The 23315-nt window shown below is 34.8% G+C and overlaps 1 protein-coding gene across 1 annotated transcript in view; it reads right to left on the bottom strand.

The window, feature by feature from the left end:
* The window catches only part of SPRY3 (sprouty RTK signaling antagonist 3), a 186724-nt gene that overhangs the window by 43288 nt on the left and 120121 nt on the right, over positions 1-23315 (bottom strand). The window contains exon 2 of the mRNA XM_049766692.1: positions 18838-18919. The gene's annotated coding sequence lies outside the window, so the exon portion shown is untranslated. The remainder of the gene's footprint in view (positions 1-18837; positions 18920-23315) is intronic.

The following is a 23315-nucleotide window of genomic DNA, read 5'->3' as shown; positions in this document are numbered from 1 at the left end:
TTGCATTTCTCTTATGGAAGAATTAGTAAGCATCAGAGAAAAGACAGGCATGTTTTCACTCCACAAAAACTATACGAGGAATAGAAAGAATTGTTTCTACAGAATGGATACGAGATAGCTATTCTTTTAACTTTTATAAACAAATAAAGCCAGACTTAAACACTTAATTGACTTACCCAATATCATACAAATTGGTATTAAAGTCATGTCATTCAATTAGAATCTCAAAGTCTGTACTCTTAATGACAAAAAAATTCTAAAAAAATATCTGGAAAAAATAGATACTCATATGTATTTTATGGTAGAAGTGAATCCTCTATGCTATATTTATTTCCCTCTCAAATCAAACAATACAGGACTTTGAACACAGTAGAAACTCTTGAATCTATTAGCCAATCGTGGTAATATATAAAAGCCTGGTAAAGGGCTTACAATTATTGAAATAAAAACAACATGGATAATTAGGCAAGGCTAAAATGTTTTTTAAATTAATAACTTTGTCATAGTTCTGATCTGAGCACTTCTTATCTGTTTTCTATTTGAAAGCTGTGCTTTGCTTTCTTCAGTGCCTACATTTCTCTGTGTACTGTGTACATAAGAGAAGAATTTGAAAACTTATCTGTGAAAAGGAATTCCTCCTGTTTAAAGGTCAAACCTTAAACCAAACTTGAATTTTGTGCAAACATGTATGATATGAAAAAGAATGAAAATAAACATATTTACAACCTCCAGTCCTCACAAATACACTATAGAGAATTGTCTCTGCAAACTATGTCCCTGAACTTTGTTCCAAAGATCAGGATAATGGTTAAAGGAGAGAGAAAAACAAGCCAGGATTTGTTTGACTTACATTGAAAAGGGCAGATAATTGCTAAAAGAAGAAAAATTAACTTAGACAGGAACTGAGCATTTTAGATAATTTTACAGAAAGATAGAAAGGATTAGAGTTAATTGCTATGTCACAATGAGTTGGAATTTAGATTGAACCATATGTGTGAGAAAATTATTTTAAAGGTAGTTTAAAATAAATAAAATAAGTTAAATTGAATAAATACTAAAATAGACTGTGGTATAAATAGTTTCAATTATAATTATGAATATCACAAAATACTTTTAATATTTAGATATCATTAACTGATGAATAATTAAAACTTTATAATGTTTCCATATTAAATATGTTTTACACTTTTAATTGGGTACTAATAAATTTTATTCTATCATTAAAAAGTTTTATCCTATATTGTAAAAGAAATACTAAGAAGCAAAAATGAAATATATAAAATATTTAGCAGATATTTTTAGATTTTAGACAAGTGCTTATTTGGTAATGTCATCATGCTGAGACTGCCACAAGGTGTACTTATTTACATGTTAGATTTGGAAGACAAGATCCAACTTTAGCAAGATATGAGAAAATTGTGGTAATATAAATTGATACAATCAACTTTGGGGAATAATATGGAAGTTTTAGTAAAATAGAAAATGTTCATCTACAATAAACTAATTCCACTTTCCCTAAATTAAAACACATAGAAGAATATTTGCCACAATAATGCAAAATAAAAGTAGCACAAATGTTCAATAAGAAAAATGATTTATTAAACATGTGTAATCAATGTAATAACACAGACCATTAACAATTAATTAAAGATATATGTCTCAATACGAATATATCTTAAAATTATATTATTAACTAAAACAAGTTATATTATTACAAACCCTATGTGATAAGATATAGAAAGAAGCAAATAAAATAGTATTATATATTTACAATTTTTTTGGTGTTTGGGCCACACCAAGCGGTGCTCAGGGGTTACTCCTGGCTCAGTAACCTGGCTTGGGAGAATCTGGCTTGGGAGACCATATGAATTGCCAGGGATCAAACCAGCATCCATCCTCGGTCAGCCACATGCCAGGCAAAGAACCTATCACTGTGCTACCACTCCATATATTTACAAATATCTTATGAATGTGTTTCATATACAAAATTCATATACAAAATTTTTAAAAGAATTACAGATGGACACAAACTAAATTAATAGTACTGATGCTGGTTTGGGGGGATGAATAAAATCTGAGGAACTGACTAAAATGTGATGTTATACTTAGGTGTAATTACTTTGTATCAATTTAAAAAATACTCAAATAATTGGAGCTAGAGCAATAATCCACTGGGCAGGGAAACTGCCTTTCATGCAGCTGATCTTGGTTCTATCCCTGGCACCCCATATGGTTTCCCAAGCACCACTAAGAGTAAGAGTTGAGTGTAGAGGCAGGAGAACCCTGAGAACATCCCTGTGTGTCCAAAAAAACTTTTAATAATAATTTGCAGGGGTAGTTCCTAGGATCTTACAAACACTTAAAACCCTCTTCCTCAAAAGATGATGCTTTTTTTTTAACAACAAAAAACCCTCCTGTTTTGAGACTACAGTAAATTTCTAGGCACATAGACATTTTTCTTTTTTTTAATTTTTATTTTGATCACATTGGCTTACATATCTTTCACAGTAGTATTTTAGGTACATATTAACATTGAATCAGAGGAGTACCTTCACCAAATTTGTCCTCCCTCCATTCCTGTTCCCTTCCTGCAATCATATCCCCCACTCTCTCCCCCTGGGCTGCTAGAGTAGGTGGTCCCCTCTTTGTCTAGCTTATTTTTAGTGATCATATATCTGTTTGGTCCTGGTATCCTCCCTTGTTCCCCCTCTAATTGCGAAGTGAGCTCAATAATTCGAGTTATGTGGTTTTGTTTGAAGGAAAGAAAAGCAATAGAAAGGAGTAAAAAATAAGAAAAAAATTAAAAAAATAAAATGAATCAAAAAAGCTGAAAATGGCGGAGTCTTTCTAGAGGCTTTCAACCTCAGTTTGAGCGAGGACATGAAAAAGGTAATTGAAACACCACATCAATACAGAAAGAAATATCAAATTAAATATCCAGTGAGCACTACAGCAATAAAGACAAGCACCACACAATAGTCTCAGTTCTGAAATCAAACCATGCCGGAGTACAAAAAGAAAGAGAAAGAGAAAGAGAAAATAAAATAAAATAAAATAAATAAAATAAAATAAAATTGGAGACATCAACTTTAATATCTACACCAAAAATAAAGACATCAATAAAAATCTATCAATCAATAAATTTATATGTGGAAAAATGATTATTTTGTGCTTATTTTTCTTTTTCTCCCTGCATAGGCACAGTAACTATTGGGGATATTATAGAGGGAATTCCCTTGGCCTAGGAGATACAGGGTTTCTCCACCCCTGAAGTATACTGTCATGGGATTAACTATAGACTCCTTGCATGATCATTTACTCTTCCCTTGGTGCTTTTTTGTGTATAGAAGACTTCTGCTTCATCATGGATGGTAAAATCGGACCTCTGTATCTAGAGATCTTGGTGTCTGTTCAGCTCAAGGAATAGAGCTTATGGACATAGACATTTTTCTAAGTGCTCTGTATTAATACAATCCTAAAATCAAATTTTGGCTTGTGTATGCGACATATATGAAATTAAATTTGACTAAAGCTAAAGAGATCAAGGTTACATAGGTAGAATTATAAGTTAAGATTCAATATCCCATTAATTTATTATTTTATTTACCCATCTGCTATTTTTAATTTTTGATATTCTATGGTTTATAATATAATGCTTTCTCATGTACATAATTCCAACAACACCAGATAGTAGTATATCCATTATACATTCCCCAAAAATCCTAACACCTGTTGATCTCATCCCCTTCAATTCCACTGTGTGGGTCAGTTCTCCCATTATGTGTTACCTTTGGACCTTTGTTGTTATCTCATGTGTATCACATGATATGTACTACATATGAGAAAGACCATCTGTCTGTCTCTTTCCTTCTGAATGACTTCACTCAGCATGGTATGCACTTGTGCTATTTTTCTTCAAATTGCATTATTTTGTTCTTCAGATAGCTGCATATTATTTCATTGTGCATATATGCCACAACATATTGATTGATTCATTCATGTGTAGTTGGGCATTTGGAGTTTTCCATATCTTGACTGTACTAAGTGCAGCAATGAGCATAGGTGTGTATATATTCTTTCTAATTAATGCTTTTGTGTTTGAGAAGTGGTATTGCTGTGTTATATGAGAGTTCTATTCCATTTTTTGGAGAAACTTCCATATCACTTTCGATAGAGGCTTAGACATAACATTCCCACCAACAGGTTGGTTGAGAGTTTCTTTCTAACCATAGCCCCCCCCCAACATTGGCTACTTCCAGACTTTATGATATGTGACAGGCAATGTCTATGGTAGAGAAAGCATTCAATTGGGAAGAGCAGATGGTGCTGAAAGGTGTTAAAATATTCTGTATAAAACACTATCAGCAATTGTACTGTAAACTACAGTTCAAAAAGTTATATGTAAAAAGGTTTTTTTTATACAAAGAAACAGACAATTGTGAGGCAAATGGGGTGGGGAGACATTGATAGAGGGAGATGGACACTGGTAAACAAATCATGTTGAAACACTATATACCTGTAACTCAATCATAAATAACTTTGTTATTTTATGGTGACTAAATAAAAAATAAATAGCATGTAGTAATAGTGTATTACTATAATAAATTTTATATTTTAAAGATTTTACTTCAAATTTCTTGCATTTTAATTTGGTTTGCAATTTTCAAAATATTTTATGAGCACATAAATTTAGAGTTCTATATGAGTTATTTATTACTGTCTATTCAGGTTCCAGGGACTAAGTGGGATGCTGGGGATCAAACCCGGTTGTTAGTGTGCAAGGCAAATGCCCTACCACTGTGCTATCACTCCAGCCCTAATCCCCAAGTTTCTATCCTCTTCTCTTTGCTTGACAGTTCTCTTGGTAGAAATCTAAGCAATCTTCTCTTCACATGTTTTTCAAAAAAAACCCTTAAAAACAACCTTATTGTTCCACCTGTTTCTAAAATAAAATATTGTAAACATAACAATGGAGATGAGGGCCAGGAGGACCAGTCTATGATTGAACACTTGCCACAAAAAGTGGTGAAGTGCAGTTTGGGCAGACAATTATAGTTGGAAATAATCACTGTGGACAAGAACTGGGGCTGAAAGGAGATAAAGTGATATGTCTGGTATCTCTTCGTAACAATAATACAAACTGCAGTATCTAAAAGGAGAAAAGGAAGAGAGAGAGTAGAAAGAGAGAGAGGAGGCAGGGAGGACAGGAAGGAAACTAGGGACACCAGTGATGAAAAATGTGCACTGGTGAAAAATGTTGCAAATTGTATGATTGGAATTAAATCATGAAAACTTTTTTAACTCTGGGGAAAAATACAACTATATTATGAACAATCTTGTAACCAGGGTATTTAAATAAATTAATTTAATTTAAAAATTAAACATAAATATATATGCAGTTCTTTTTCTTTTTTAACATTATTTCAGTGACTTACAAAATTATTGATAGCTAAGGTTTAGTCATATAATATTTTAACATCAATTCCACCAATCCCAGTTTTAACTTCCATCACAGTGTTCTCATACTCCATCATTCCCTCATGCTGAGCTCCTTAATTGCCACCTTGAAAAACAAATTCAAAATTTCTTGATTGAATCTTAAATTTCATGTTTTCAGGGTTGTTAAGTCTGTGCTAAGACCTGGAGTCAAAGGTTATCTAGGCATTCCTACTTTACTACATTACATTTCTTCATCCACTTATGCAATATTTGTGGATTTTCTCTGCAGTGTCACTGTTGCTAAATATTTAAAATATCATTGGAGGAAAAGGTCTATTTTTAATATTTCAAATTTATCACTTTTAGTAAATGTTTAGCTCATGTTTATTTAGCCAGGAAGAAACATTTTAGATAGATGTCCTATTTGTTTAACTTTGATTCTATGGCCTATAACATAGGCATCATATCATTAAAGACTCGCTTGAGGTCTAAATATTAGAGCATTCTGTCTGTTTTTCTCAATGTATTTATGGATTCAGGTTTGATATCAAGATCTTTGAACCACTTTGAGTTGACTATTGTGTAATGTGTGAGATATGAATCCAGTTTTAATTTCTTAAACATGTGTATCCAATTGTCCCAACACCATTCGTTGAAGAGGCTGACTTTATTCCATTGCATGTTCTTGGCTCCTTTATCAAAGATTAGTTGACCAAGAGACCCAGATGCAGTTGCCTATAATTTGTGAGTAGAGTGTGGGGGGAAAACCTGTTTTAGACCCAGTTGATTGATTTAAACCAGCAAGAGTGCAGCTGCTCCATTCACTCCGAGGCTGTGCATTTCTTCTACTAAAGAAACTGCAGCACAACACTTAATAACATTACCATTCATCAAAGTTCGCAATGGGAAAACTATAAAGAATCCCACCACATCTTGTGACTGAAGATGCTAGTTCTAGAGAACCAACCAACACCTGCCATCTACATAACCCACTGATCAGGACTTTAGAGAGAAAATGTTATGGATGTTCAAAGAAATTAAAGAAAGGATTGAACAGACAGCCCAGAAGATGCAAGAAGTTATGAGAGAAGAGAAGAGAAAACTTCAAACAAAATATCAGGGCTGAAAAACATGGGAGGTAAAATAAAAACTTCACTGAAAAGCCTCACTGACAGAGTAACAGCCACTGAGGAATCATTGATATAGATCAGAATGGAGTCAGAATCAGTGATGTAGAAGATGAGTTGCATAACACTTCCATACAACAGAAAAAGCTGGGAAAAAATAGTCAAGAAAGCTAACAGATGACAATAGAACTCTGGGATAAACTTAATAGAAACAACGTAAGAATCATTGGGATCCCAGAGACCCAGAAAGAAAACCCCAATGTAGAATAAACAGTCAAGGACATTATTGCTGAGAAATTCCCAAAACTAAAGAGCATGCAACAATATTCTGGATGCCCAAACAGTACAAACTAAAAGACATCCAAAGAAGAGCACCCCAAGGCACATAATAGTCACAATAATAAAAAAAAATACAGACAGGGATAGAATACTGAAAAAACACATCAAAAAGGGAAATTATATACAAAGAGTCAACCTTAAGATTTACAGCAGATTTATCACAAGCAACTCTCAAGGCCCGTGGATAGATATAGTAACAAAACTCAACGAAATGTAGAACATTTTTTTCATGTGCCTTTTGGCCATCTGTATTTCTTCTTTGAGGAAATATCTGTTCATTTCTTCTCACTTTTGGATGGAGTGAGATGATCTTTTTCATGTTAAGTTCTGTCAGTACCTTGTATATCTTAGATATTAGCCCCTTAGATGATGGGTATGGGATGAATAGTTTCTCCCATTCTGTGGATGGCCTTTGTGCACCAGTCATTATTTCATTTGAAGTACAGAAGCTTCTCCATTTAATGCAGTCCCATTTCTTTAACTATGCTTCTACTTGTTTGGACAGTCATGTTTCCTCCTTGAAGATGCCTTTAGTCTCAATGTCATGGAGTGTTTTACCTACATTTTCTTCTATATACCTTATGGTTCTGGGTCTGATATCAATGTATTTAATACATCTGGATTTGACCTTTGTGCATGGTGTTTATCTCTCTCCCTCTGACTTATTTCACTCAGTATAATAGTCTCCATGTCCATGTAGAGGCACATTTCATGACTTCATTTTTTCTCAAAGCTGCATAATATTTCATTGTGTAGCTATACCACAGTTTCTTTAGCTACTCATATGTTGTCGGGCATCTGGGTTGTTTCCAGAGTCTGGCTATTGTGAAAAGTGCTGCGATGAAGTGGAGAGGGCATTCATGTATTGTGTTTTTGTGGTCCAAGTATATATCCCTAGTAGTGGTATTTCATATAGCAGCTCAGTTTTCAATTTTTAAATAATATCCATATTTTTCCCAGAAAGGCTGAACTAGACAGTATTCCCACCAGCAGTGAATGAGTGAATGAGAGTTCTTTTCTCCCAACATCCCTGCCAGCACTGATGTTGTTGTTCTTTGTAATGTGTGCCAGTCTCTGTAGTGTGAGATATCTCGTTGTTGTTTTTATTTGCACCTCCTTGCTGATTAGTAATGTGGAGCATTTTTTCATGTGACTTTTGACCATCTGTATTTCTTCTTTGAAGAAATTATTCATGTTTTCTCCTCATTTTTTGATAGAGTTAGATATTTTTCTTAAGTTCTATCAGTACCTTGTATATCTTAGATATTAGCCCCTTAGCTGATGGGTAGTGGGTGAATAGTTTCTCCCCTTCTTTGGGTGGCCTTTTGTTCCCTAATTGCTATTTCTTTTGAAGTCCAGATGCTTCTCAGTTTAATATAATCCTATTTGTTTATTTCTGTTTCCACATGTTTGACAGTGGAATTTCCTACATGAAGATGCCTTTAGTCTCTATGTCATGGAGTGTTTTGCTAAAGTTTTCTTTTTTTTATATTAATAAATGTTGAATTTTATTTATGGTCATTTTATTTTATTTTATTTTATTTTTATAATTATCTTTATTTAAACACTGTAATTACAAACATGATTATAGTTGTATGATTACAGTCATGTAAAGAACACTCCCCTTCACCAGTGCAACATTCCCATCACCAATTTCCCAGATATCCCTCCTCCCCATCCCCCCACACCTGTACTCGAAACAGACTTTCTACTTCCCTCATTCATTCATATTGTTATGATAGTTTTCAGTGTAGTCATCTCTCCAACTGCACTCATCACTCTATGTGATGAGCTTCATGCCATGAGCTGCACCTATCAGCCCTCATATCTCTTGTCTCTGAGATACTATTACAAATGTCTTTCATTTTTCTTAAAGCTCATAGATGAGTGAAACCATTCTGCATTAAAGTTTTCTTATATATCTTATAGTTTTGGGTCTGACATCAAGGTCTTTGATCCATTTTGATTGACCTTTTACACACCACTATTCAATTCAGCACTTAGTACAATAGCTAATAATTGTAATCAATCTAGATGTCCAATAGCACATGAGTTTATTTTGAACATGTGGTATAAATACACAGTGAAATACTATATAGGGGCTGGGGGTATACTATATAGATATAGGGAATCAATCAATAATGCAATTCACTGAAACATGGATAAAACTGGAAAATGTCATGTTAAATATAGCCAGAAGAAGGATAAATACAAGATATCACTTTTATGTGGTATTTAGAATAACTACATGAAGGAATGCAAAAATTTAAGGGGGTTTCCCGTATCACTTTTCACCTAGAGTATAGTGAGGAGAAGAAAAAATAGAGTTAAGGGGAAGAAAGACAGATTGGAAACAAGCAGATGGGAATCAAGGGGATACAGATACATTGATAGTGTTAAGGAAGGGCAGAAATAAATATCCAAAGTACCAAATCAGCAACATAACAATTATAAGACCAAAACTTAAATAAACAGGCTGGAAAGGGGAGGTATGGAAAGGGCACTGGGGACATTAATAGAGGGAGGTTAACCGTGTGGGTAGGATTTATGCTGGAATGTTGTATGTCTAAAACTCAGCAACGAATAACTTTGTACATCACAGTGATTTACTTAAACATATTAAAACTAAAATAAAATGTATATTTATACACAGAAACAAAGATGCTTTCTATCACCTTCCTTTCTTTGGGCTTGAAGGAGAGCTTATTCCTGTCTTGTCACTTAGGGATGATCGCCTGGTTTGCCTCAGGACCATATAGGGTGTCAGGGATCAAACTTGGGTTGGCTGCATAAGCAAATGCCCAATCTGCTATACTATTGCTCTGGCTTCTGAAGATATTTTGTTTAAACTGATTAGCATCAGTTATTTTGGAGATATTGGAAAATGAATTTACAATTTTCACAGAACTTACTCCTTTCATAAAAATGTGAGCCCAAGTAAATGTAAATAAAATGTAAAATGCAAAACTACATAATTTCTAGGTATTAAAGTAGAAGAAAATGATCTCACAACTTTTGGAGATAATTTGTTATTTCCTTAAAAAATACTCAAATAGGCGGACTCTAGCATGTCCCTGCAAAGTCATTCCAATTTATATCATAGACTTCCAGGCAGATTGGTTCTAGCACTTCTTTCTACAGACTGAGAAATCCACCTAACCACTAACTGTAAAGTTCAATGGGGAAACTAAAGAAAACATACTGTGAGGGATAAGAAAGAAATCTTGGCAAATCTCCAAGTCCACTCAAAGGCCTGAATCTTATAGATAAGGACCTAGAATCAACACTTAGTGGTTTAGCCATGGAAATCAAGGAGTCACTAGCCTGAGAAATTAAGAAATCTATAGATGAATAATTCAACCAACTCAAAGAACTCATTCAGAAGATGAGAGAATCCATACAAATAAAACTGAAGGAACTAAAAAGCATGTTAGCAAACCATAATAATAGAATTACACAGCTGGAGAATCACATAGATGAACTTGAAGACAAATTACAAGCCAGCAGTGATAAAGAAGTCAAGAAGGAAAATAGAGACAAAACCCTGGAAGAAACTGTAAGTTACTTAATGTACAAAGACAGGAGAAATAATCTCTGAGTTATAGGAGAATTATACTCTCCAAATTATAGGAATTCCAGAAGGTGAGGAAAACAGGAAAGGGAAAGAACAAGTAGTGAGGGAGATAATAGCAGAAAATTTCCCAGCCTTGGGAAAAAGGTTTCTCTACAAATACAAGAGGCATAAAGAGTGTCAAACAAAATAGATCATAACAGAACAACACCAAGACATTTAGTAATCCAAATGGCAAAAACCAAAGAGAGAGATGACTCTTTAAAGCAGTAAAGGGGAAAAAACCCTCAAGAATAATGGAAAAAATATAAGAATCAAACCAGATCTCCCATTTGAAACAATCCAGGCAAAAAAAATGTAATGACATATTCAAACTATTGAATGAAAGAAACTTTCAACCTAGAGTCCACTACCCAACAAAACTCTCATTTACATGGGAGGGAGGGTTTAAAACATTTTCATACAAAAAAGAACTTACAATATTGTGCTAAACAAACTGGACTTAATTTAGCTACTCAAAGAGGAATTACACAAGCCAAAACCCCCAATTGTAACAACAATCCTGCACATTACAATGGCACAACAGACCTTTCTGGCAATAGTTTTCCTAAATGGCTATCAATTAGGGGCCAAAGCAGTGGCAAAGAGGTAGGGCATTTGCCTTGCATGCAGCTGACCTAGAACAGACTAGGTTTGATTCCCCAGCATCCTATATGCTCCCCCAAGCCAGGAGCGATTTCTGAGCACATATCCAGGAGTAACCCCTGAGCATCACTGGGTGTGACCCAAAAAAGCCCTCAAGTATAAAGGAAACAATGTAAGAATCAAACCAGATCTGCTATTTAAAACAATCCAGGCAAGAAAAGAGTGGAATGATATATTCAAACTACTGTATGAAAGAAACTTTCAACCTAGAGTCTACTATCCAGCAAAACTCTCATTTACATGAGAGGAAGGGTTAAAAACATTCTCAGACGAAAAAGAACTCGCAATATTTGCGCTAAACAAAGCAACCCTAAATGAGCTACGCAAAGAGGAATTACACAAACAAAATCCCAAACTGTAACAACAACAACCCTATACAATATAATGGCACAATTCTTTCTGTCAATAGTTTCCTTAAATGTCAATGGATTAAAATCTCCCACCAAGAACAGATACAGCTGTTTAGTTCAAGCAAGTTTCTAATCAACTGATCTCTATAGATATCTATAATAATGTTCTAATGCTTTTATCCACACAAATGGGTGCGGAATATGTTTGCAAGCATTTGGACTCCCACTACAGTATGGAAGCATTTGGATTCTCACTAAATACTAGATATAAGTAATTTTAATGTCTTAATTTTGCTATGTCTATAATAACTACTGGAACTTTTTGTCCACAGTGGTACTTGGAGATATAGATTGGTCACCTTAGTTCCACATCACTATGCTATACTATATTAGACTCAGAAGACAGGGCTCATTATTATAATGTCATGAAAAATACTAATCTATTCATTTTCTACTTGATTATGCATGCTAATATAATCTAATATTTATGTCCATAGATAGCAATGGAATTCGCAACTGCATGCCATGAACTCCTGTTACACAGCCCATTCATTGAGTATATTATTGTAATCTGTTTTCAATTGTAGGTAGTTTACCACTATACCATAATGCTCATGATGTTAGATTACTTTTAGGAACGGAAACTGTACGTTCAAGACCTACTAGATGATGTCATGGTGTAGACTCCTCTTACAGTGCTCATTACCATATCACTTAGTTTTCTAGACTTGAAAATTATGATTGTTTTTAAGAATGCTCTATACGCAATCTAACTCATGAAGCCTTTCTTCAGTAAAGTTTATCCTCACCAATGATGATTGACCTAGAAAATGGAAAACCTTTCCATCTGACTTGCCAGTTTTATATTTTTTAAGTGTTCTGTTCCATTTCACCTGGGTCAGTTTTTCAACTGTAACTCAGTGTCTATCTATGTGTGCACATGAGTGTATGTGTTGGCCATCTCAATATCTGTCTAATGTCCATCTGTAATATATAATGTCTATGTTGAATATTGTCCTTCCCGTCATACATAATTCTTCCTTCTTTCCCCCTTTGTTGTTGTTGTTGTTGTTGTTGTTTTTAGTTGTGGACCACACCCGGTGATGCTCAATGGTTACTCCTGGTTATGTGCTCAGAAATCACTCCTGGCTTGGGGGACCATATGGGACATCAGAGATTGAACTGCAGTCTGTCCTAGGATAGTGTGGGCAAAGCAGATGCCTTACCGCTTGTGCCACCGCTCTGGCCCCTTCCTTCCCCCCTTTTCTTACCACCTTACAAATTATTTTCTATCCCTTCACTCCCTTATCCAATCTGTTATTCTCCCCATTAAACCCTTTTTACCCTCAGTTCTTAACTCCTCACAAAGCAGAACATCCCCCCACTTCAATCAGCTGCCAACCAGCTCCCAAAGTGAAAAGATAGGCTCTCAGCCTAAGAAGAAGCTGATATTCTGTTGCTATTGATAAATAAAAAATACTCTTAAAAAATCTTGCCTTATGATCCAAGTTTATGTTTTAGTACTTACAGACCAAAGGGGTTGAAGATTTATATCTATATATAAATTTAAATGCCCAAACAAAACTTAAAATCTATAGAAACCCATACACTGACATTCGTAATGGTTTTATTCATAGTTGCCAAATATTGAATACAATTCAGGAGTTCACTAATTGGTGGATGGATAAATTGAGGTACATTCAGACAATAGAATAAAAATAAACTAGGTTCTATGTCATTAAAAGACACAGAAAAACCTTACATGCATATTATCAAATTAGAGAAATTAGTCTGAGTAAATTATATACCATGAGATTCCAGCTATATGGCACCTTGAAAAAATTTATGGACACAGTGATAAAACCAAATACAGTCAGGAGTCCAAGAATGAGGACAGAGAGAAAAATCGGAGACCACTGTTTTTTTTAGGACAATGAAACTATTCTGCATGATCTGCACTGGTAGATTCATGATATCATACATTTGTCAAACCCATAGACATATAACAGAAGAAAAACAAAGAATGAACCCTAAGGTAAACTGTAGATCTAATGAATAAGATATCATCAATTATTTATAAAAATGAATTTATAAAATACAATACATTTATAAATAATCAATTATTGCTTATTTTAAATTATAATTTATAAAAAAATATACCAACTACATTAATAGAAAATTAATAATATAATGGATATTTATGGAAAACTAGGAACTCCACTTTATGTGCAACTGTTTTATGAATCTAAAATTTCTCTAAAAACTGAAATCTGATGAAATATTTAAAGTTAAACTAAATGAGAGGCTGCAGTGATAGTACATAGGTAGGGAATTCGTCTTGAACCTGGCTGACCCAGGTTCAATCCTGGAATTTCATATGGTCCCTTAAGTCACAATCCAAGAATAGGCCCTGAGTATAGAGCCAGAGATAACCCCTGACTATTGCTGGATGTGGCCTTAAAATAAGCAAATTTAAGCTAAATTAAATTCATGAGATCCTTGAAAGCTCTAATCATATATAAAATCAAAACAAAATTTATTATGCAAGGTTACAAAAGGATCTACTAAAAAATAAAATAAATATAAAAATCAAAATTAAATTGAAACAAAAACGATAAAATTTGACTACTATGGATACTATGGAATATTACAATATATAAAATATTATTTTATATATAAATCTCAAAGGCATAATATGTTGAAAAAAATATAAATTAAGTAAATTAAGTAAATCTTTCAATGCAATAGATATGACTTCTACACGAAATAACTCACCTTAAGTGTGCTTTAGTTTACTTGTCACTATTTTGGTTTTAAACATCTCAGTTTCAAGGCCAAACTAGTGTGAACAGACACATAAAAATGCAGTACAAGGATGATGTTATCATAGAGAACAGAAGCTCAAAAATATGAAGTGACAGATTTATTAAATAACGATATAAAAATCAGGGCTAGAGCAATAACACAGTGGGTAGGGCATTTGCCTTTCACACAGCTGCTTCAGGTTCGATCCCTGACATCCCATATGGTGCCTTGAGCCCACCATGAGTAATTCCTAAGAGCAAAGTCAGTAGTAACCCCTGAGCACTGCCAGGTGTGGCCCCAAAACAAAATAAACAAAAAAGTTAAAAATTGCAAGGATCAGAGTATAAATAAATTAGAAAACAGAAAAACACAAGAATATTCATTCAAAGCTCAGTTATTTGAAAATGACAGTGAAATTAATAACCCTCAGACCAAAAGTTAGGAATGGATAAAACTCAAATTACTAAAATCAGGAATAGAGTATCATTACCAAATTTTGAAAAATAAAAATAACTTTAAGACAGAGCTGTAGAGATAGTACAGGGGTTAAGGCACTGTGCATGTGGCTGGCCCTTGTTTTATTCTCTACTTCGCTTATAGTTTCCTGAGTACCACCAGGAGTACCTCAGCATAGAACCAGGGTAAACCCTCAGCACTATGAAGTTTGGCACCAAAATCAAAAAGAGAAAGAATTATAAGTTAATTTTCTAAACAAGAATATGCCACCAAATTAGATAGCATACACATAAATTATCTGTTATGAATATTCAAAGTATATAAAATTCATGAAATTTAACTGTGGAGTATTAGGTACATAAAGAATTCTCCATCTCTCATAAGGTAGATGCAAATCTAAACGACGATAAAATATTACATCACACCAGTGATTGGCATGCATCAAAAATGTACAAACATTGGGAGCTAGAGAGATAATACAGCGGATTGGGCAATTGCCTTGCACACATCTGACCCAGGTTCAATCCCCAGCATTCCATATGATGCCCCGAGCATCGCCAGGAGTAGTTCCTGAGTGCAGAGCCACAAAGCTCTGCTGAATGTGGCATGAAAACAACAACAACAAAGAAACAAACAAAGAAAAAAACAAAAGAGTACAACAGAGAAAAGAAAATGATCACACATTAGATCCTTCCCAGTTAGTCTAGTTCCAGTTGATTCCTCTGAGGCATTCTCAGAAGGGAGTGGGGTAGACTCCCTGTTCTGCACGAACTATAGCAGCTAAATGCTATGTATGACTTACACCTTCCAATAGAAATGACCTGACCCAGCTCTGCAACTGAAATCAAATAATATATGAGCAGCTAAATCCTCTCAAGTGAGATCAATCTTCAAGGCTAAGTACTTGCATATTTCCTTGTGAAATGGGATTAGGTCTCCTCTTTCTCCCCCGTTTCTCCCCTCTCTCTCTGCTCTATCCCCTCTCCCCTCTCTTTTCCTTCTCTTTTCCTCACTCTCTCCCCCTCTCTCTTCCTTCTCTATTCCCTCTCTCTCCTCTTCTCTCTTCCTTCTCTATTCCCTCTCTCTCCTCTTCTCTCTTCCCTCTCTCTTCCCTCTCTCTCTTCCTTTTCTCTCCTCTGTCTCTCCCCTCTCTCTCCCTTCTCTCTCCACTCCTCTCCCCTCTCCTGAGCACAGAGCCAGAAGTAAACCCTGAACACTGCCATATTTGGTCCCCTCCTGCCAAAACCAAAAATAAAGGATTATAAACCATCACCAGGTTGGGGTTTTTTGTTTGTTTTTGGTCACACCCAGGAGCACACAGCACACTGTTGGCTCTGCACTCAGAAAGTACTCCTTACAGGCTCTATGGACCATATGGGATGCCAGGATCAAACCCATGTCGGCCACATACAAGGCAAATGCCCTGCCCACTGTGCTATCACTTCAGCCCCAAGGTGGATATTATTTTTTACATGGAGGCAAAGTATTTCAACATGTGAAAACCAGTGTGATGTATATCATTTAATAGAAGTAGGGAAAAATACAATCATCTCAATATGTGCACAAGAATATGATAAAAGCCCAATTCCCCCTCATTATAAAAGGTATTAAACAAGTAGATGGGGACTTCATCACCCTGATAAAAGGAATCTATAAAATACTCACATCTAACATCATACATAATAAAGAAAAATTACTTTTATTTAAGACAAATATATATGTTCTCAACACTTTAATTCAATATTGTATTAAAGATCCTTTTCAAGCAATTGGGCAAAAAGAGGAAAAAATGGCACATAAATTTGGAAGGGAAAGTAAGAATATACCTATTTTCATATAAAGTGAGCTTATATCTATAAATTTCTTTTTTTTTTTTTTTGGTTTTTGGGCCACACCCTGTGACGCTCAGGGGTTACTCCTGGCTATGCGCTCAGAAGTTGCTCCTGGCTTCTTGGGGGACCATATGGGACGCCGGGGGATCGAACCGCCGTCCGTCCTAGGCTAGTGCAGGCAAGGCAGGCACCTTACCTCCAGCGCCACCACCCGGCCCCAAATTTCTTATGATCATTTACATAGTGACATAGACATAGTGACATACAAATGTTTAGAAGTAACTAATTCAAGTGGATAGATTAACACAGATCAATATAAAACAAAATTTATTTATCTACATTAGCAATAATCAACTTGTAGTGGAATTAAGAAAGTATTTATTGTAAATAATATTAATACAGAATAAAAACTTAATAAAATTAATAAAATGAGTGGAAAATTGTAAACTGAAATTATAAGGCAGAAACAAGACCAAAATAAGTGGAAATATTTTTTTTTCTTTCTCTTTTTTTTGTTTTTTGGGCCACACCCAGTGTTGCTCAGGGGTTATTCCTGGCTCTGCTCTGAGGAATTGCTTCTGGCAGGTTTGGGAACCATATGAGATGCCCAGTCCATCTTGGGTCAGCAGCATGCAAGGCAAATGCCCTAACGCTGTGCTATCATTCCAGCCCCAACATTTCATTTTTTTAAAATTGATAATCAAAGATATCCAATAATGGATGGTTACTCATGCACATAATTCCAACATGTCACCCCTCATCATTGTAACCACATTTCTTCTCCAAGATCCCCAATGATACTCCCTTTTAATGCATCACCCAACTCAGTTGAAACACATTCCATGTATATGAATGAGAAGACTAAATATTGTTAAAAATAATCTACAACTTTAATGTAATAATGCCCATGAAAGTCTCAACTGGATCATTTTTACAGAACTTAGCAGAAATATTCTAAAATGCAAATCAAGAAACACAAATAGCAAAATTATCTTGAAATTAAGAATGGGAGCATTTAGTTCTTCTGATTTCAAAACCTGCTACAGAATTACAATAGTGAATGCAGTATATCACTACATAAGGACAGAAATATAGACCAATGAGATATAATTGAGAGCCTAGAAATAAACTCTTACATATGCTTTATTTAATCTCTGCATAAATGTAATAACTTAATGGAGAAAAGAATAATCCTTTCTTCTGCATGGGAGGGTATTGGGCTATATCCTGCAGTGCTCAGGGATTACTCCTGGCTCTGTGCTAAAGTATTGATCTTGACTGTGTTCAAGGGACCATAAGCAGTGACAGAAATTTGATCTGGAATTGGCTACATGCAAAGAAAGAACCTTTTATTTGCAATATGTCTCAGATTGCAAAAATCATCTTCTCAGAACACAATTATGGATTTCACATGAAAATTACTGAATTTCTACATCTACACATATAAGAAAAGTAATTAAATGTGGTGCATTTAATTAATTTATTTAAATGTGGTACAATGAAATACTATGCAGTCATGAAAAATGAAATCATGAAATTTGCTTATTCATAGATGGACGTGGAGACTATTGTGCTAAGTGAAATGAGCCAGAGGGAAAGGGATAGACATCGAATAATATCACTCATTTTTGGGATATAAGAAAAACAAGAGATAGTATGGTAATAATACCCAGAGACAATAGAGACAAAGTACAGGAGGTCCACACCAGAGTAGAAAGCTCACCACAAAGAGTGGAGAGTGTAGCTATAGTAGAGAAGGGCATACTAGTACAATATAGATGAAACTGATCTCTCTGGATAAGAGCTCAGCACTGAAAGTGGAGAAACTAACAGGCAAGGCCTCCTCCATTCAGAATAGTACAAATCACAGTGTCAAAAAGGAAAGAGAGAGAGATTGAGTGAGTGAGTGAGTGAGTGAGTGAGTGAGTGAGTGAGTGAGTGAGTGAGTGAGTGAGAGAAGCATTTGCCTGCCCTAGAACAAGGCAGATTTTGGGAATAGGTGTAAGAGAAAAACTGGAGACATTGGTGATGGTGACCGGAAGGGTGTGTTGACGAAGTGTGGTGTACATTGTATCCAACAATGAACAATTTTGTAACCTCAGTGCCTAAGTAAGGCAACTTAAAAATAAAAATAAGTAAAAAGTTAATATATTTAAAATAAAATAAAATAAATTTTGGTTTGGGGGACACACTTGGTGGTTTTCATGGCTTACCCTTGGCTCTTAGCTCAGGGATCAGTCCAGACACTCCAGACCAGAGGACCATTTGGGGTTCCTGGGATCAAACTTGGGTCATCTGCATTCAAGGGAAGCACCTTTAAAATGGCAAGAACCCTACATATCAAAATCTCAACTATCAAAATCTTAGAAGAGAACATGAGTGTTTATTTTATTATTTTAAGTCAATGGCTCTCAGATATATGCCTAAAAGCACATGACACAATGTAACTATATGAACTTTGCTAATTGTATGATGTGTGTTACCACCAAGAAAATGAAAAGACAACCCTTACTAAGGAAAAAAACTCTGACTTCTTCAAGTGAAAAGGAAGCACTAGCCAGTATATATAAAAATTATAAAAATAAAAAAGACAACTGTTCTAACTGAAGAATAAAAATTCCTTAATTAATTTTGACATAAAATCCAAAATCATAAAAATTCACAGAATAAAATATAGACAATATGCTCCTCATCACTGGCCTTAATACCTTTGGACTTAGCTCCAACAATAAGGCAAACAAAAGCAAAAAAAAAAGGAAAATAGGACTACATCAAACAAAACCTTTTGTACAGTGAAAAAGACAATCATAAAAATGAAAACAAATGTACAAATTTGGAAAAAGTATCTGACCACACATTGACATTAATACACAAATGATATAAAAGAAAACTCATTCAACTCAATAACTAAGCACAAACAGTTAAATAAAACTAGCAAAAGGATATGAACAGAAAGTTTTACACAGAAGTCATCAGAGGGCCAACAGGAACATGAAAAACTATTCAATGTCCCTTTTTATTAGGGAAATGCGCATCAAACCCACAATGATCTATGACTTCTGTCCTGAAAGAATGGCTTAAAAATAGTAAGTAGTGGCAAGGGTGTAGATAAAAAGGAGACTTTCCTACATTGTTGGGAGAAATAAAAAAATGGTGCAGCCACTTTGGAGAGCAGTGTGGTGAAAAATTTAAAATAGAGCCACCACATGATTTGGCAACTATATTTCTATGTATCTGAAGAATATTAATACATATATTTTAAAAGTGCACGCAGCCATATGTTCAGTGAAGTACTATTTGCAATAGCCAAGACATGAAAATAACCTAAATACTCATCCATGGATGAGTGGACAAAAAATAAACTAGTGTACATGCTCAATGTAATGCTTTTCAGCTATTAAAATTATGAAGTTTTGATTTCTGTAACAACATGAATGGAACTTAAAATCATTATGTGAAGCCTAAATAAGCCACAGAGAGACAAATGGTTAATGACTATCGCCATATATGGACTAAAAAAACAGGAAACAAAACACAATAGAAGGACATGGCCCATAGGACAGTGGGTAGTGTGCTTGTCTTGCTGACATTCAATCCTGATTCAATCCAGGTTTTACTTATGGTCCACTGAGCCCATCAGGAATGATCCCTGAGCTTTCAGCCATGAGTAGGCCCTGCAAATAGAAGGGGATGGTCCCCAAACAAAGATAAACAAAACCCACTAATAACAAGTCTTAGGCTCAGAGAGCAAGATGTTGGTTACTAGACCAGAAGGTAAAGAGGAGAGAGAAAGAAGAACAGATTTGTTTTGGGTAATGGTATAATATTTTTGTAGTAAGTGCAGCATGATATATGTATTTATTAAAATGTAATACCATACTCTTAAAGCTTACATAGCACTGTAAACCAATATACATCAATCAAAAATAGTGAAAGGATTTAAATAGGTATTTTACAAAAAAGAATCACACACAATGAAAATGTGGGGCCAGAGTGATAGCACAGAGGGTAGGGCCTTGCACATGACCAACCTAGGATCAATCCCCAGCATCCCATATGATCCTCCAAGCCTTCCAAGAGCTATTTCTGAGTGCAGAGCCAGAAGTAACCCCTGAGCACTGCTGGGTCTAGCCCAAAAATCAAAAAAAAAGAAAAGAAAATGTTTGAAATCATTATGAAAATGCAAAATAGAATGCAATATGATGCAATTTATACGACTAAGGTGGCTATGATAAATACAGACACTAACAATGAAGCAATATAGAAAAATTACAATGCTTTATATACTGCTGAAAGAGATATAACATGAAAATCTTTGGAAAACAATGTGACAGCTTCTCAAAATATTAATTATAGTTAACATACTATTCAGCGTTTCTACTCTGAAGTATATGTGAAAGATCAAGAAACATATATGTATACATGACAACAAATTATACAAGAACAGTGATAATTATTCAAAAAGGGGCCGGAGAGATAGCATGGTGGTAGGGCATTTGCCTTGCATGCAGAAGGACGGTGGTTGGAATCTGGGCATCCCATATGGTCCCCCGAGCCTGCCAGGAGCGATTTCTGAGTGTAGAGCCAGGAGTAACCCCTGAGAGATGGTGGGTGTGACCCAATAACAAAAAAAAGCAAAAGAAACCAAAAGTAGATATAATACAAAAATCTACTAATCTATGTATAATTTTTGAAGTATATATTCACTTTTTTGTTTTTTTGTGTCAATAAAGTGTATATTCATAAAATATTATATATATTCATAAAATAGAGTATTATTCTCCAACAAAAGTGTAAAATATGGTTCTATCATGAAACAACAGTTGTATAATTCTATATATATGAAATATTCAATAATTATCAAATATTACACAGAAATTCGATTAGCAATAGCCTATTACTGGACATAATGATGAGAAGAATAAGAGTGATTTCTAACAGATACTGGGTTCTTATGAGACCAATGAATATTTGGTAAAATTAGACTGCAGTGAATATTGCATAAATGTATTTATGCTAAAAGTCATTGAATTGTAGTGCTCTAAATTGGTAAGATTATGTCATATGGATTATTCCTAAAAACAGTTTTAAAATAAGTCACTAGGGGCAAGAGAGATGGTACAGGTCATAAGGTACTCGTATTATACTTACCTGATTCTGGTTCAATATTATTGTTGCATAAGGTAACCAAGCTCTTCCAAGAGTAATTCCTGAGCTCGGAGCCAAAAATAATCCCTGAGCACTGCTGGATGCTACCCAAACCCCAAAAGATATTAGATATTGATTACCTACATAGAAAAGTGTCTACATATAACAGAAAACTAAAAACATTTAATGAATATAGGAAAGAAAATTATGACAGAAGAACAAAATTGCATATAGCATTACTACTACACCCTGAACTTTGTGAAAGTTTTAAAAAATTTGAAAATAAGAGATAGGGATATGGGTTAGTTGTAGAACACATTTCTTGCACATATAGGTTCAACCCCTAGTACCACATACTCGCACACACACATGTGAATGTACATGCAGAGCGTTTCCTAAATAAGTCTAATATCAAAAAGGTAATCAAAATTTAAAACACAGGGAATATAACACATAAAATTTAAGTTATCAAAATATGTGTTCTAAGGATAAAGCTAAACTCAGAGAAAATATAAATATTGGTCATAAACAAATATACTTCATTTTTATATTTTTATTTTTAATGATTTACTGTAAGATATGCAAGTTACAAAGTTGTTGATGATTGAGTTTCAGTCACTGTTCCAACACCCATCCCTTCACCAGTGTATACTTTCCAACACCAATGTCCCCAGTTTTCTTCCCATACCACCTATCCTCAGCCTGCCTCTATGGAACAGTGAGACTATCCACAATAGTATAACAACCTGAATGCCAAACAAAATAGATAAATTCTGATATAGTGATTCAATACTATACAAAATATGAATAAAACTATCTACAACTCCCTAAAACAATATGAATAGGTACCAAAACATAATATTGAATAAAATAATTCAAGCCTTGTTTTTTTAAAAATTCAGAAACAGAAAAATTTAAACTATGCAATTACAAAATGTCAGAATATTAATTGTTCTTGTGGAGGGTAGTGACAGAAAAGGAAGTTTCTGGGAAGAAGACAGTCTTGTTCTATATATTAACTGGCTATTGCATACCTAGAAGAAGCATTTTAAAACATTAACTTAGCATTGGCTCTAAGAGAATCCATTTAATACGTATTTTTAAAACATGGATTAGAAATATAGTACAGTGTGGATACCAACCCTGGTTAATCCTGACACAACATGGTGGCCCCCAGAATATCTTTGAGTGCAGTGCTAGAGAACTCCACAGCACTGTTGGAGAGACCTCAGTAACCGTGGTAATGCAGGACCCTAGCCACAGGGTATCTTTGTGTTCTTTCATTATATCATGGGGGGGGCATTGTTTGAGAATTGCTGGGAGGAGTTTTCAGGCTTCTTGAGCACTTCTTGAGAGGCCATTAATAAATAGATAATCCAGATTGCTAACTCAATGGGGCTGAGTGTATGCTTGGCATGCAAAAAACCTGGTTTGATCCCTGTCACCCACCACATGTCCCACACACACTGCCTGGAGCAACACCTGAATGTGCAGCCATGGGTAGCCCCTGAGCACCATTGGATGTGGCCTGAAAACCAAATTC

Source organism: Suncus etruscus, chromosome X (genome assembly GCF_024139225.1).
Source record: "Suncus etruscus isolate mSunEtr1 chromosome X, mSunEtr1.pri.cur, whole genome shotgun sequence".
NCBI lineage: Eukaryota > Metazoa > Chordata > Mammalia > Eulipotyphla > Soricidae > Suncus > Suncus etruscus.
The sequence above is the reverse complement of the archived record's forward strand: the minus strand, read 5'-3'. Positions and strand labels throughout refer to the sequence as shown.